The sequence below is a fragment of the Lithobates pipiens genome, unplaced genomic scaffold, assembly GCF_037356315.1.
Source record: "Lithobates pipiens isolate NorthernLeopardFrog02 unplaced genomic scaffold, aLitPip1_a1.2 Scaffold_28, whole genome shotgun sequence".
In the NCBI taxonomy this organism is placed as follows: domain Eukaryota; kingdom Metazoa; phylum Chordata; class Amphibia; order Anura; family Ranidae; genus Lithobates; species Lithobates pipiens.
This window is the reverse complement of record NW_027507789.1, coordinates 89,538,474-89,555,159: the sequence shown is the minus strand read 5'-3', so window position 1 is coordinate 89,555,159 and position 16,686 is coordinate 89,538,474. Positions and strand designations below refer to the sequence as shown.

The 16,686-nt window shown below is 49.4% G+C and overlaps 5 pseudogenes; all 5 read right to left on the bottom strand.

The window, feature by feature from the left end:
- Positions 1–9,948: 9,948 nt before the first annotated feature.
- On the bottom strand, positions 9,949–10,067 carry LOC143937312 (5S ribosomal RNA; annotated as a pseudogene).
- A 322-nt stretch (positions 10,068–10,389) lies between these two features.
- On the bottom strand, positions 10,390–10,508 carry LOC143937503 (5S ribosomal RNA; annotated as a pseudogene).
- Positions 10,509–13,134: 2,626 nt separating this feature from the next.
- LOC143936627 (5S ribosomal RNA) lies at positions 13,135–13,253 on the bottom strand (annotated as a pseudogene).
- A 663-nt stretch (positions 13,254–13,916) lies between these two features.
- LOC143937217 (5S ribosomal RNA) lies at positions 13,917–14,035 on the bottom strand (annotated as a pseudogene).
- Positions 14,036–14,884: 849 nt separating this feature from the next.
- LOC143936917 (5S ribosomal RNA) lies at positions 14,885–15,003 on the bottom strand (annotated as a pseudogene).
- Between the last annotated feature and the right edge of the window lie 1,683 nt (positions 15,004–16,686).

Sequence of the window (16,686 nt, the reverse complement as noted above, 5' to 3'; positions counted from 1 at the left end):
TCTTTTTATGTTGTTGGCATTGATTCGTTTTCTTTTTTTTGCTTGTTTCCCAAGGTGACCATCTTGGCATTTGTCAAGAGGGTTGAGAGTGCCCAAAGAGATCGCTTACAGCAGCATCACCCTGAAAGAGCCCTATCTCTTCTCTTTTCTGAGGCTAAGAAGGGTAGGCATGCGCAGTACACAGCAACACAGATTCCGAAAATTGCCGAGCATGAACGGCGCCTGCGCACTGAGTCCAGGTTCTATCCCCACTATCCAAGTGGACATAGAGTAAGAATATAAAAGATCCGAGCGCAGCGAGGCCGAGCCCGAAGCGTGGCGAGCGAAGCTCGCCTGCGAGGGGCCCTCTAATATTCACAACCCTATGTCCGCTTGGATGGTGGGGCTACCACCTCCACTCACCGCGCAGGCGCCGTTCAGCTTCGGAGATTTTCCGAAGCTTCGTCTGCTCCGTACTGCGCATGCGCAGTACGGCGCGGACACTATATCATGGCCGGACAGTATATGGCAGAACACCGGCACCAGTCAACCACCGGTGTCATGTGCGTCGCTGTGTAATATAGAGCAGGGTCCGGGAAGCCAATACCTCCCCGCAATTTCGGTCGCAATAGCATTGCCCTACCAATACGCATATGTTTTCCGCGCCAGAGGAACTTGATAAAGATTGAGCGAACCGCATGAAAGAAAGTCTGGGGTATTTTGATAGGTAAGGCTTGTAGTAGATACAGAAGTCGTGGCATCGCGTTCATCTTCAACACATTACAGCGTCCGAACCATGACAGAGCTAGTGGGTCCCATCTTTTAAGGTCCGCTGTAAGCCCATAGGCTTCTTTTTATGTTGTTGGCTTTGACCTGTTTTTTTTTGCTTGTTTCTCAAGGTGAGCATCTTGGCGTTTGTCAAGAGGGTTGGGTGTGTCTTGAGGAGAACACTTACGGCCACATCAACCTGAAAGCACCCGATCTCGTCTGATTTCAGAGGCTAAGCAGCGTCAGGCCTGGTTAGTACCTGGATGGGAGACTCCCTGGGAAGACCAGGTGCCATAGAAGGATCTGGTCTGGTTAGTGTCTTGATTGGGAGATCGCCTGGGAATACTGGATGCCGTAGGCTTCTTTTTATGTTGTTGGCTTTGACCTGTTTTTTTTAGCTTGCTTCCCAAGGTGACCATCTTGGCCTTTGTCAAGAGGCTTCAGAGTGCCCAAAGAGAGTGCCTATGACCAAATCACTATACTATATATCTATATCTATAATAATAAATAATATTTTTAGTTATTATATATAAGATACTATATAGGTGATTTGGCCGTAGGCACTCTCTTCGGGCACTCTGAAGCCTCTTGACAAAGGCCAAGATGGTCACCTTGGGAAACAAGCTAAAAAAAAAACAGGTCAAAGCCAACAACATAAAAAGAAGCCTACGGCACCGGCATTATTGGGGGACAAGGCCATCCTAGCTTTACTCCAAAACCTTCCCACTAAAGCAGACTTTAGCTGTATGGCAGCCAGGATTGAAACAACCTTGCGACATGAAATCGCAGGGGTCAAACGTGACGTGTCGGCTACGAACGAGCGGGTGACCACCCTGGCATCGGATGTGACCTCCCTGACCACTGATGTTTCTGGCCTGCAAGCCGCACATGATACCCTTGCTGACAGAGTGGCACAGTTGCAACTCCTAGTGGATGACCTTGAGAATCGCAACCGCAGACGCAACATCAGGATCAGAGACTTGCCCGAAGCCACTGGCCAGGCAGACCTCAAAGCCACAGTTACAGCTATATTTAACGCCTGTCTGGACCGCGCTGCTGACACAGTAATAGCCATTGATAGAGTCCACAGGACCCTGGGCCCCAGGAGCCCCACAGAGAACCGGCCACGTGACGTTTTATGCTGTCTCCACAATTACTCAGTTAGGGAGGATGTCCTGCAAGCGTCGTGGCGCAAAGGCAGCATTGATTTTGACGGGGCCCAAGTCACCCTTCTGCCAGATGTATCCCGCAAGACCTTCCAGATGAGACGCTGTCTGCGACCCCTTCTGGAACACCTAACTGAACGGAGGATTCCATACAAGTGGGGCCATCCGTTTCACCTTATAGTGCGCAAAAATGGGAGGCCCCTTGCGCTACGACACCCTTCGGAGGTCCCGTCCTTTCTGGAGGCTTTGGGCCTGCCCTCGGTTCAGGTCCCCGACTGGTTGGCTCCTGTTGTCCCCCAGGGAGCAGTGGCCCCGACGAACAACCCCTCAACCAGGCCACAGAGAGTGAGACGCCACCGTCGATCCCAACGTCAGAGATCGCAGGCCCCTCAAGATCGTGAACCCTGAGAGAGTACAGTAATTTTCCGTTATTCCTGTGTTATACCCTTTTTTTTTTTGTTTTCTTTTTCTCTACCAACATAGACGGCTGGAGTATCCAGCTTTGTGTTGTTTACCATGCCACGGGCCATTGTTCCCAGCGCCCCCGCTAGGGGAGAGGAAGGACATTGGAAGAACAGAGTTGGACACTGCGCTTCCTGGACGAAGCCCTGAGTTATTGGCAGAGTGTCAGAATGTTCACCATTCTCGTTACTGTTTATCTACAGGTGCCCTAGTCTCGGCGCTCTTTGTGTTTTTGGACTGCCTGGTGGTGCCCCCCGGGTGCCCCTGGGCGGCGTTCCCGCTCCCTCCCCCTCTCCTCCCCCCCCCCTTTTTCCATTTTTTTTTTTGGGGGGGGAGGGGCGGGTGCCTGGGTGGTATAAAGTTATCTATACTCTGTGTTGAAAAGTTTAATATGTTGGTCTAATTATGCACTGTTCTACTGTTGTTAACTGCCCGATACCTGCTGCAGTGATGTTCTATAATGCGTTTGATGTCGTAGTTAAGATGCCAAAGAAGCTCCGTGCACGCCCGATTGCGACTGCATGGACCATGGGATGCTGGAGGGGTACTGCACCGACGAGTTCCTCCCTCTGCAGTGCCTTACCTCTTCCCCCACTAGGCCCCTCTGCCCTAACCGGCAGGTTCTCTCCGATAGGAGCTTTAGCAATTCCCCGATCTATCCCCACCCCTCCTACCCTCCTCCTCCCTACTAACTCCGGACCTTCTCCGCTTCGTTACTGCGTTTCCTTTTTCTCCTCCTCTTCCTCTGTGCTTGAACTCTATATCTACTACTGACTCTGGTGGGGACCGCCGGCCGGGTACCACTGCCGTCATGGCCCTGAAGCTGGTTTCCTGGAATGTGAAAGGGCTGAATGTACCTGAAAAAAGGTCCAGCTGCCTGACAGAATTGTGGCGGATGAAGCCCCAAATAGTTTTCCTCCAGGAGACCCATTTCAGGACAGACCAAATACCACGGCTTTATAGTAAGCACTTCCCCCTGGCCCACCACAGCACGTCCCCTACTTCCAAATCGAGAGGAGTGTGTGTTCTTGCTAAAAACTTGCCGTGGCGCCTGTTAGCTGTCCAAGCCGATAGTGAAGGGAGATATCTCTTCATTAAGGGAACTCTCCACTCGCAAACTTTTACTCTTGCCAACCTATACATGCCGAATGTGGACCAGCTGCCGGCCTTAGAAGCATGCTTGGATGCCCTGGCTGCATTCTCGGAGGGTACTTTGATCGTTGGGGGGGACTTTAACCTCACCTTGGACCCCCGCAGAGACTCATCATCGGGCACCTCTGCGATTTCTGCGAGAACGCGTTCACACATAAGAGACCTGCTACACTCCCACCGGCTGATCGATGTGTGGCGTACGCTTCACCCACAGGATAGGGACTATACGTTCTTTTTCACCGCTCATGGTTCTTACTCACGTATAGATATGTTTTTAGTCACCCACAATGCTATCCCGGCGGTCACAGACGCTCAGATAGGCCACATAGCCCTGTCTGACCATGCCCCGATTTCTTTGATGCTGAAGCTACAACAGGAGTCGCGTGGTCAGTCCTGGTGGAGACTGAACGAGTCTCTCCTGAAGGACCCTGAGACCCACGCAGACCTGCTTAGGGAATTAGAAAGTTACTTTGATCATAACCGTGATTCTGTTTCCAACCCCCTCATGTTATGGGCGGCTCATAAATGCTACATTAGGGGCATTCTTATTAAACATGGTCATAGACTCAAAGTGGCCAAAACTGAGGCTCTCTCCAAACTTATTGCCAAGTTGCATGCGTGTGAACAACGACACAAATCCCAGCCGACTGCTGCGCTGGAGGTGGAGGTGAGAGATCTTAGAGAACAAATCAGAGATTTCTCTCTCTTTCAGGCTAGAACCAGACTCATGTGGGTCCGCAGGACGTATTATGAATATGGAGACAAGTGTAGTAGGTCCCTAGCGAACTCCCTGCGTGCCCAACGCAACGCGTCCTTCATTCCAACCATAACCTCCCCTTCGGGTGCCAAGCTTCATGATTCACGGGAGATAGCGGAGTGTTTCCGATCTTTCTATGAAGCCCTTTATAACTTGCACCCCCGGGACTCAGGAGACGCCCTCCAGGCCGGCACAGCGGCCATTGACGAGTACCTAGCTTCGGCAAACCTCCCGTCGCTGACACAGGAAGAGATAGAGCTTCTCTCGCAACCTATCTCCCCGGAGGAATTGTCGGCAGCGTTAAGAGACTCACCCAAGGGCAAGGCACCAGGCCCAGATGGGTTTACGGTCCCTTATTATAAGGCCTTCCTCTCCCTGTTGTCCACGCCGTTTGTGTCAGCTTTTAACGCCCTATTGGAGGGCCAGACCTTTCCACCGGAGCTGTTGCAGGCAAGCATCTCGGTCATACTCAAGCCGGAGAAGGATCCGCTTCTCTGTGCGAACTACAGGCCCATCTCCTTATTAAACAGCGACCTTAAGCTCTTCACTAAGATACTGGCGGAGCGGTTGGCGCCCATTCTCCAACGCCTGATACCTCTGGATCAGGTGGGGTTTATTCGTAACAGGGAAGCCCGAGACAACACTACCAGGGCAATCAATGTTATAGAACGCGCCAGACGCCTTAAACTACCGATTATGTTGCTCTCTGTGGACGCAGAAAAAGCGTTTGACAGGGTGAGCTGGCCTTTTTTGCTAGCCACCCTGCGAAGCTTGGGTGTACCCCCCCATGCTTTCATGGGTTACAGCTCTTTACTCGTCACCGACGGCGATGGTTAGGGTCAATGGGTTTGCCTCGTCGCGTTTCACTATTGGCAATGGAACGAGGCAGGGATGCCCGTTGTCCCCCCTTTTGTTTGTCCTATCGCTTGAACCCTTGCTGCACCACATCAGGCAGAACATAGACATCAAGGGACTGGACACCCCCTCACACCACCATAAGGTCGCAGCCTTTGCAGATGACCTCTTGTTCTATGTCTCGGAGCCTCACATTACATTGCCGAATCTCTTAGCGGAAATAAGACGATATGGCACCCTGTCAAATTTTAAAATTAACTTACAGAAATCGGAAGCACTCAACGTCTCCCTGTCTACCAACGCCCAGACGAGTCTAAGCACTAATTTTCCCTTTCGTTGGGCAACTGGGGCTATACAATATCTGGGTACCAAGGTTCCCCCGGACCCACATCTGATTTTCCAATTGAATTTCCAGCCGCTTCTAAAAAATTTTGCCATAGATCTAGAGAGGTGGTCAAAGTTGGCGACCTCTTGGTTTGGGAGATGCAATGTGCTCAAAATGAATGTAATGCCCAGACTCTTGTACCTATTACAAGCCTTACCGATAAAAATCCCCCAATCATTTTTTAAAGCCATGCGCTCCATCTTTATTCGATACGTATGGCAGGGCAGGCCTCCAAGACTCAGCCGAACATTACTGCTCAGATCAAAAGACAAGGGAGGGATTGGCCTCCCAGATCCGGCATGGTACTATACGGCGGTGCACATGAACAGAGTAGTTGACTGGTGCAGACACCTGAAGGATAAGCTGTGGGTTCGTCTGGAGCGTGAATCCGTACCATTTCCAGGTTTGCCTGGTCGGGAGCAACACGGGCACACCCACTCATTGAGCCAACGTTACAAGAGCTAGACAGATATTTTACCCTGACGGGCGTGCCCAGTTTCCCTTCGCCCATGACTCCTATTATTGGACACCCACGCTTTGAACCCGGCATGACGGAAAAGTCTTTCCGCCTCGACCCTGACCGGGACCTTGTGCGGGCCTCTTCTTTTCTTGGCCCTAGGATGTGGACAGCGGTCTCCACTATGTACGAGGCGTTAGCAACCACGGCCCTGGGACAGTGGAAGCTTGCCCAACTCTCCCACTTCTTGAAATCTTTGTCAAACAGTGGCGAATTCCGCAGACCCCTAACATCATTTGAGGAGGTATGCTCAGGAGAGGGACCGACCCGAGGGTCTCTTTCCCTGTCATATCGCATCCTACTGGACCAACTCTCCCAGGGTAACCTGGTGTTCGTGGAAAAATGGGAGTGAGACCTGCATGTCCGGCTCTCGCCAGACCAGAAGAACCGCGCGCTTCTTTTTGCGCACAAGTCATCCCTATGTAGTAAATACCAGGAAATAGCTTATAAAATTTTGACCCGATGGTACAGGACCCCCACTGTCCTGGCGGCTATGTTTCCCGGTCACAGCCCTTTGTGCTGGAGATGCGGTGAACAAGCCGGCACGTTACTACATATCTTTTGGGAATGCCCTCAACTGGCCCATTTCTGGAGACAGGTTCTCAATATCATTTATGACCTCACGGCTATTGATCTCCAGAACAACCCAGCTGCGATCTTCCTCAATCTGACCCCACTCTCGAGCAAGAAGTACCATAAATCTCTCTTAAAACATCTTCTGAGTGGGGCCAGGGCATGTATACCTAGCATGTGGAAACAGCAGGCCGCTCCACTGGTGTCTCACTGGTTTGCAAGAGTTTGCGACATCTACCGTATGGAACAGCTCACATCAGCGTTAGGCGACAGGGAGGAAGAGCACACTGCTCGTTGGTTGTCGTTGGTTGTCTTGGAGCCCCCCATCCCCTTCTCCTGCCCATTTGCTCCCCCCTCTTTCCCTACCCCCTAACTCCCAAGTATAATTAAAATACATGATGATTGCAAGGATCTTTTCGTTTTGTTCCCTCGATTTCCCAGCCAGGGGTTGGCGGCCCTCGGGGTGGTCCCGGCTGAGCTCTTTGACCAATAGAATGAAGGTGACCGATGTTAGAGGCCCCTCAGTCTGGGCCTTGAGGGGGATCGCCCCGCGGACTGCCCTGGTTTATAAGTAGACACTGGGGTGCCAGATCATTAGAGTGGGATAATGTGGTGGCCTAGCCACGGCTGGGGCTGCTGCTGACATAAGTTGTTAGGTTTCCCCCGGTCCCCCACGAAGTATTAACTATGTATTTTTGTTAACCTGGAAAACTGAGGGATCTATGTCTTTTACAGTTTGTCTCTGTATTACCTGCAATCCGTAAATAAAGAATTAAAAAAAAAAAAGACACTAACCAGACCAGATTCTTCTATGGCACCTGGTCTTCCCAGGGAGTCTCCCATCCAGGTACTAACCAGGCCTGACGCTGCTTAGCCTCTGAAATCAGACGACATCGGGTGCTTTCAGGTTGATGTGGCCGTAAGCGTTCTCTTCAAGACACGCCCAACCCTCTTGACAAATGCCAAGATGGTCGTCTTGAGAAACAAGCAAAAAACAACATAAAAAGAAGCCTATGGGCTTACAGCGGACCTTAAAAGATGGGACCCACTAGCTCTGTCATGGTTCGGACGCTGTAATGTGTTGAAGATGAACGCGAGGCCACGACTTCTGTATCTACTACAAGCCTTACCTATCAAAATACCCCAGACTTTCTTTCATGCGGTTCGCTCAAACTTTATCAAGTTCCTCTGGCGCGGAAAACATATGCGTATTGGTAGGGCAATGCTATTGTGACCGAAATTGCGGGGAGGTATTGGCTTCCCGGACCCTGCTCTATATTACACAGCGACGCACATGACACCGGTGGTTGACTGGTGCCGGTGTTCTGCCATATACTGTCCGGCCATGATATAGTGTCCGCGTTCGGAGCAGACGAAGCTTCGGAAAATCTCCGAAGCTGAACGGCGCCTGCGCGGTGAGTGGAGGTGGTAGCCCCACCATCCAAGCGGACATAGGGTTGTGAATATTATAGGGTCCCTCGCAGGCGGGCTCGGCTCTTTTATATTCTTACTCTATGTCCACTTGGATAGTGGGGATAGAACCTGGACTCAGTGCGCAGGCGCCGTTCATGCTCGGCAATTTTCTGAATCTGTGTTGCTGTGTACTGCGCATGCGCAGTACACAGCGGACACTATCCGATGGGGGACCATATGTGATAAGACACCGGCATGGGGAACTGAAGCTATGGGTCAAGCTAGAGCAGGAGATGGCGCGGGTTCCACTGGCTGGTCTGCCTTGGGCGGGGAGGCCATTGGAGCCCTGTGTGACTACTCACCCGTTAATTGGCCCCTCGCTCGCCGAGATGGATAGTTTTTTTCACCTTTCCCACCTGACTAACTTCCCTTCTCCTATGACCCCAATTATTGGACATCCTAGATTCCCTCCGGGCCTGTCTGACCAGGCCTTTACCAGGCAAGCCCCGAAAGGGCTTCTGAGAGCAGCCCTATTTCTTGGACCCACGGGCTTGATTCCCATGGGGACCATACTGCTAGAGCAAGTACCTGTTGCATTGAATAGCTGGAGAGCTAGACAGCTAATCCATTTCCTCGGATCACTACCTAACCATTCGTTCTTCTCTAGACAGTTCCACCCCTTTGAGGAACTTTGCCTGGATGATGGCCCAATTCGTGGTTCCCTCTCTAGGTCCTACCAAATCCTGACAGACGCACAATCCTCCACGGATCCACCCTTCCTAGCTAAATGGAAAAGGGACTTACAAACTACATTCTCCAAACCACAGAAGGACAGAATACTCTTTTTCGCCCATAAGTCGTCACTCTGCAGTAAATATCAGGAGATCTCATTTAAGCTGATCACACGCTGGTATCGTACACCGGTGGTGTTGGCCAAAATATTCCCCGGTCAATCTGACCGCTGCTGTCGCTGTGGGCAACAGACTGGCACCATTCTCCACATTTTCTGGGAATGCCCTAAATTACAAACATTCTGGCAGCCTGTCCTGAGACTCATCCACAAGTTCACAGACATTTCCTTAGCCAATGATCCCGCAGCAGTTCTTCTCAATCTAACTCCTATGTCGAGAAAGCGTTATCATAAGTCCTTACTTAAACATATCCTCAATGCAGCTAGGGCCTGCATCCCAAGTCAGTGGAAAGAGCAATCTGCTCCAATGGTGACCCAGTGGTTCGCAAGGGTAAATGATATTGAACGAATGGAAGACCTGACTGCCACAATGAGGGATAAAACAGAGGAGCATGGGAACAGATGGTTCTACTGGACCCAGTTTCGCTTTTCGGAAGAATACCTCCGTGAGACATGGTAAGCTCATGGTGATCGTTGGAGATCGCTGTTCCAAATGTTGGACAGCTGATGAGCTGGTGAGCCGAGCGCGTCTCTTGCTCCCTGGGAGGGGACCCCACCCTATCCACTCTACCCACGACACCCCCTTACCCCTTCTTTACCTTTTCTGCCATTTCCTTCCCCAATCTTCTCTTTCCCCTTCTCCCTCCTTTCAGTTCTACTATTTCCCTTCTTAACTCAAAAAAGGGAAAAGAAAATGGTATGTTCCAACCCCATTTGACTACTACACAATACTCTTCCCCTATCTATGGATATCTAAACTCTTCGAGGGTAGCAGGGCTAGTATCAATACTATTTTAAGTGATAGAGGATCCCAACGAGATGGAGCTTTAATCTCATCTTGATATGACCGCAAAGCTGTACACGTGCTATTCTCCTCAGACTTCTTACCATTGGCTCTGATATCCATGCAATATGATCGATTGTTTGTAACTATTTGTATCACACATTCTGTGAAGTTGCCTTTGCATTGTATGTCGCGTACTACTAAATAAAAAAAAACAAAAAAACAGAAGCCTATGGCACCTGGTATTCCCAGGCGGTCTCCCATCCAGGTACTAACCAGGCCCGACACTGTTTAGCATCCGAGATCAGACGAGATTGGGCGCTTTCAGGGTGATGGGGCCGTAGGTGATCTCTTCGGGCACTCTCAACCCTCTTGACAAATGCCAAGATGGTCACCTTGGGAAACAAGTGAAAAAAAAACAGGTCAATGTCAACAACATAAAAAGAAGAATACGGCACCTGGTATTCCAACGCCATCTCCCATCCAGGTACTAACTAGGCCCAACCCTTCTTAGCCTCAGAAAAGAGAAGAGATAGGGCTCTTTCAGGGTGATGCTGCTGTAAGCGATCTCTTTGGGCACTCTCAACCCTCTTGACAAATGCCAAGATGGTCACCTTGGGAAACAAGCAAAAAAAAGAAAACGAATCAACGCCAACAACATAAAAAGAAGCCTACAATAACTGGTAATCCCAGGTGGTCTCCCATCCAGGTACTAACCAGGCCCGACTCTTCTTAGCCTCCAAGATCAGACGAGATTGGGTGCTTTCAGAGTGATGTGGCCATAGGCAATCTCTTCAGGCACTCTCAACCCTCTTGACAAACACCAAGATGGTCACTTTGGGAAATAAGCGAGAAAAAAAACAGGTCGGGCGCTGTAATGCATTCAAAATGATGGCCCTCCCTCGGATCTTATACATGTTCCAGACATTACCGATCCGGTTACCCCCAATTTTTTTCAGACAACTGCAGGTGCTGCTCCGGGACTTTATTTGGGCGCGCAAACCGCCCAGAGCCCGTTTGCAATTGCTTGCCAGACCAAAGGACAAGGGGGGTCTGGGTCTCCCAGATCTCAGACAATACTACAGAGTGACTCTGCTAGCGAGAGTCGTTGATTGGCATTGTAATGGCCCACACAAGCAGTGGGTGGAGATGGAGATTGAGGATGGATCCATTCCCCTATTGACCTCCCCGTGGCTCCTGTCCTCCCTACCAAAAGACCTCAGAGGTCACCCCGTAGTGGGAGCTACGTTGGCTGTTGTGCGGAGGTTGTTCCGCTGCACACACATTGCTCCCCTGCCATCACCAATGACTCCGGTTATAGGTAATCCAGACTTCCCACCGGGATTTACCAACAAGAAACTGCGACAGTTGACAGTGGTGGGGAAACAGCGTCTGGGAGAGGTGTGGCCCACGGGAGGGCTCCCGACCACGCAAACTGTCGCAGAGCTTTCTGACCCTCCGCTTGACTTGTTTAGTGCTTATCAACTTCGTCACTTTCTTCTGGCCATACAAAGGGCCCCCTACACTCCTAGAGACCTGACACCCTATGAATCCATCTGTCACAAAAGGGAACCTGTGCGACACACCCTCTCCCTCCTGTACAACCTATTGAGTAGTCAGGAGGAGGAGTCAACCCCCACCATTTATCCACAAATGGGAGAGGGACTTTGGCATCACATTTACCCCACAACAGATAGGGAAGATCCTGACCTTAGTACATAAAGCTTCCATTGCAAACCAATATCACGATACAAGATAGTCTCACGCTGGTATAGAGCCCCATACCTTCTGAATAAAATGGATAGATCGATCCCGGATGTTTGTTGGAGGTGAAATTCAGATATGGGGACCATGGGACACCTTTTCTGGGCATGCCCGACCTTGAGGAACTTTTGGGTTCCCAGTAGTGTGCCTTCTACACTTGACCGAACAGCCTGTTCGAAAATACAAAAAAACCCTCACGATGCACCTCCTGAATGCCGCCGGGGCCTGCATTCCCGCACTGTGGAGGCAGCCTCAGCCCCCATCCAAGGTGCTGTGGTATTCCAAAGTCAATCATATTCTCCGGATGGAAGAATTGACCGCCACCCTTCACAACACTGAAGAGGCATTTAGTGTTACATGGAGGCCCTGGAGGTATTTTACTGTTACGCGAGACTACATTCGGGAGGTGAGCAGTGCCTCCGTCCCAGAAAACGACTGAACATCTAACGTTTACCTACGTAGGCCATGTCTGCCCTGGGTGGCATTCCCCCCTCCCTTTTTGTCTTTATTTTTCTTTTTTTTCCCCGCCGCCATCCCCCCACCTCCTCTCTCTCCGTCTTTGCACTCTCTTCTTCCCCCGTCCTCCCTTTTGACTATGCCTTGTCTCCTTACTAGCCTTCGGGACCCAGAAGAACCCCAGGGTTCTGGACATGACCGGCTCATTTTTTACTCTGGTTCACGTAGGTCATGATAAGCTGGCTCGCTGTGGTCCCAGTTGTTCTCCATGATTACATTTGTCCGAACGGAGTTGCACTAGTTATACTGTACTACATGTCGGAGGTGGGGTTTCTCTATTTTCTGCATGAAACTGTAGGACTCCCCTCTGAGAACCCAGAGTTATTTGGCTGCCTATTTTTTGTTAGCATGTAATTGTGACCCTGGCTCATGCTGTATGGTTGACTGTTATATTTATGTTGTTCTACTTAATAAAAGAATAATAAAAATTAAAAAAATAAGTCAATGTCAACAACTTAAAACTAAAGCCTATGGCATCGAGAAATCCCAGGCGGTCTCCCATCCATGTACTAACCATGTCCCAACCCTGCTTAGCCTCTGAGATCAAATGCACGCTCAACCCTCTTGACAAACGCCAAGATGGTCACCTTGGGAAACAAACAAAAAAAACAAGTCAACGCCAACAACATAAAAAGAAGCCTGCGGCATCTGGAAAACCCAGGCGGTCTCCCATCCAGGTACAAACCAGGCCCAACCCTGCTTAGCCTCTGAGACCAAACGAGATTGGGCGCTTTCAGGGTGTTGTGCCCGTAGGCAATTTCTTTGTGCACTCTCAACCCTCTTGACAAATGCCAAGATGGTCACCTTGGGAAACAAGGGAAAAAAAACAGGTCAAAGCCAACAACATAAAAAGAAGCCTACGGCATCCGGAATTCCCAGGCGATCTCCCAATCAAGACACTAACCAGGCCAGATCCTTCTATGTCACCTGGTCTTCCCAGGCAGTCTCCCATCCAGGTACTAACCAGGCCTGATGCTGCTAAGCCTCTGAAATCAGACGAGATCGGGTGCTTTCAGGGTGATGTGGCCGTAAGCGTTCTCTTCAAGACACGCCCAACCCTCTTGACAAACGCCAAGATGGTCGCCTTGAGAAACAAGCGAAAAAAACAGTTCAAAGCCAACAACAAAAAAAGAAGCCTATGGCACCTGGTATTTCCAGGCGGTCTCCCATCCAGGTACTAACCAGGCCCGACACTGTTTAGCCTCTGAGATCAGATGAGATTGGGCGCTTTCAGGGTGATGGGGCCGTAGATGATCTCTTTGGGCACTTTCAACCCTCTTGTTAAACGCCAAGATGGTCACCTTGGGAAACAAGCGAAAATAAACAGGTCAAAGCCAACAACATAAAAAGAAGCCTACGGCACCTGGTATTCACAGATGGTCTCCCATACAGGCATTAACCAGGCCGTACACTGCTAGGCCTCCGAGATCAGATGAGATTGTGCGCTTTCAGGGTGATGTGGCCATAGGTGTTCTATTTAGACACTCTCAACCCTCTTGACAAATACCAAGATGGTTATCTTGGGAAACAAGTGAAAAAAAAAAGGTCAACGCCAACAACATAGACCCTGGCGGTCTCCCATCTGACCCAGACCCTGCTTAGCCTCTGAGATCGGGCGCTTTCAGGGTGATGTGACCTCAGGCAAACGCTTTGGGACATACTCAAAACTCTTGACTGATGCTAAAATGGTCACCTTGGGAAACAAGCGAAAGAAAAACAGGTCAAAGCCAACAATATAAAAAGATTCCTACGGACCCTGCTTAGCCTCTGAGATCAGATGAGATCGGGCGCTTTCAGGGGAATGTGGCCGTAGGAGATTTCTTTGGGCTCTCTCAGCCCTCTTGACAAATGCCAAGATGATCACCTTGGGAAACAAGCGGAAAAAAAAAAACATGTCAACGCCAACATAAAAAGAATCCTACGGCACCTGGTATTCCCAGTTGGTCTCCCATCCAGTTACTAATCAGGCCCGACAATGCTTAGCCTCCAAGATCAGACAAGATCAGGCACTTTCAAGGTGATGGGGCCATAGGCGATCTCTTCGGGCACTCTCAACCATCTTGACAAACGCCAACATGGTCATCTTGGGAAACAAGCGAAAAAAAACAAGTCATTGCCAACATTGGAGGCTAAGCAGGGTTGGGCAATCAGTTTCCTTGCCTGAAATAGGCATCTCAGAACTGCCATCTGGCTACTTCCCGGGTTTCCAACTCCTTCAACTAATCCCAGGAGACAATACTTCGCCTCCATCCTGGTGGAGGTTCCAACCACCCGATCAATGGTTCCTGTCACCTCTGTCCAGTAGCGGATCAATTTTGGGCCTCTCCAAAACATGTGCATCATGTCTCCCCCCATGTTCCCGCACCGGGGGCAACTTGCGTCCGGCCGTTCGGCCAAACTGAAAAAGTTTACGAGGAGCATAATAGGTTCTATATAATAAGAACAGATGTGACATCCTGTGTGAGGAGAGCCACAATTCACCACAGGCAGGATTCCTGTGGCCAATTATAGCTCGGGGGGTTTAGTACACACCCCACACTATATAAGGCCGCCAGCACGGCGGCCTTGTATAGTGTGTTGCGGTGGTCAGGGAAAGAGGACGATAGGCAGGGACAGTGTCTTTACTGCTTGGGAACCTAGCACTGTTACAGTCAACAATATAGCCAACAATATAAAAAGATTCCTACGGCACCTTTAATTAGGTACTATCCAGGCCGGACCCTGCTTAGCCTCTGAGATCAGATGAGATCGGGCGCTTTCAGGGGGATGTGGCCGTAGGAGATTTCTTTGGGCTCTCTCGGCCCTCTTGACAAATGCCAAGATGACCACCTTGGGAAACAAGCGGAAAAAAAAAACCATGTCAACGCCAACAACATAAAAAGAATCCTACAGCACCTGGTATTCCCAGTTGGTCTCCCATCCAGTTACTAATCAGGCCCGACAATGCTTAGCCTCCGAGATCAGACAAGATCAGGCACTTTCAAGGTGATGGGGCCATAGGCGATCTCTTCGGGCACTCTCAACCATCTTGACAAACGCCAACATGGTCATCTTGGGAAATAAGCGAAAAAACCAAGTCATTGCCAACATTGGAGGCTAAGCACACACCCCACACTATATAAGGCCGCCAGCGCGGCGGCCTTGTATAGTGTGTTGCGGTGGTCAGGGAAAGAGGACGATAGGCAGGGACAGTGTCTTTACTGCTTGGGAACCTAACACTGTTACAGTGGGTGTTTTGTGCCTCCTGCACAGTACACACCTGAAGCTACCCTTTATTACTGGTGTTCAATTTCTGCAATACATGCATCTGCAGTGCAGAAGTTAGAGTCGGTGTTGTGTGCCTCCTGCACAGTATACACCTTATTGCTGGTGTTCTGTTTCTGTAATACTGTTACAGTGCTAGGGTGTACAGAGAAGCTGGTATATATAGAAGACTACAGCATACAGAAGAAAGGCTAGTGAATACAGAATACAGGTTTCGTGTATGTAGATAGGCTTGAGTATACAGAGATGCTAGAGTAAACAGTGAGGCTGGGGTACACAGAGAGGCTAGTTTAAAGACAAATACAAAGATGTTAGTGTATATAGAGAGGTTAGTGTATAGAGAGAGTCGAGTGTATACAGAAAGGACAGTGCATATAGAGAAGCTAGTGTATACAGAAAGGGTATACATGAAAGCTGACATTCTATACAGAAGACTGGGTAGTGTATACAGAGAGTCTAGTGGGTACAGAAGACAGGCTGGTGTATTCTAGCTAGTTTTTACAGTCTAGTGTATACAGAAGACATAGAGTTTAGTGTATTCAGAGAGTCTAGTGTATACAGTCGGCGAGTGTATACATAAGACTGGCTAGTTTACACAGTGTTTACAGAGATGCAAGGGTGTACAGAGAAGCTGGTATATATAGAAGACTACAGCATACAGAAGAAAGGCTAGTTAATACAGAATACAGAAGACTCGTGTAGGCTTGAGTATACAGAGATGCTAGAGTAAACAGTGAGGCTGGGGTACACAGAGAGGCTAATTTAAAGAGAGGCTAGTATATACAAAGATGTTAGTGTATATAGAGAGGTTAATGTATAGAGAGGGTCGAGAGTATACAGAAAGGACAGTGCATATAGAGAAACTAGTGTATACAGAAGACAGGCTTGGGTATACATCCAAGCTGACAGTGTATACAGAAGACTGGGTAGTGTATACAGAGATTCTAGTGGGTACAGAAGACAGGCTGGTGTATTCTATCTAGTGTTTACAGTCTAGTGTATACAGAAGACAGGCTGTGGTATACAGAGGGTTTAGTGTATTACAGAGATGCAAGGGTGTACAGAGAAGCTAGTATATATAGAAGACTACAGCATACAGAAGAAAGGCTAGTGAATACAGAATAAAGGCTGGCTTCTACGGAGAGGCTACCACTACGGAGATGCAGAACAATACCTAGGGTATATTAGAGAGGCTAGATTATACAGAGAGGCTAGTGCATAGAGTGAAGCTATTGTATATATAAGCCTGGTTAGTGTATACAGAGAAGCTAGTGTGTACAGAAGAAAGGCTAGACAGGCTATAAAGAGAGACAAGTTTTAATAGAAGACAGTTTGGGGTATACAGAGATGCTAGTTTATACAGAGAGACTAATGTATACAGAAGACAGGCTAGGGCATACAGAAGACAGAAGACGGGCTAG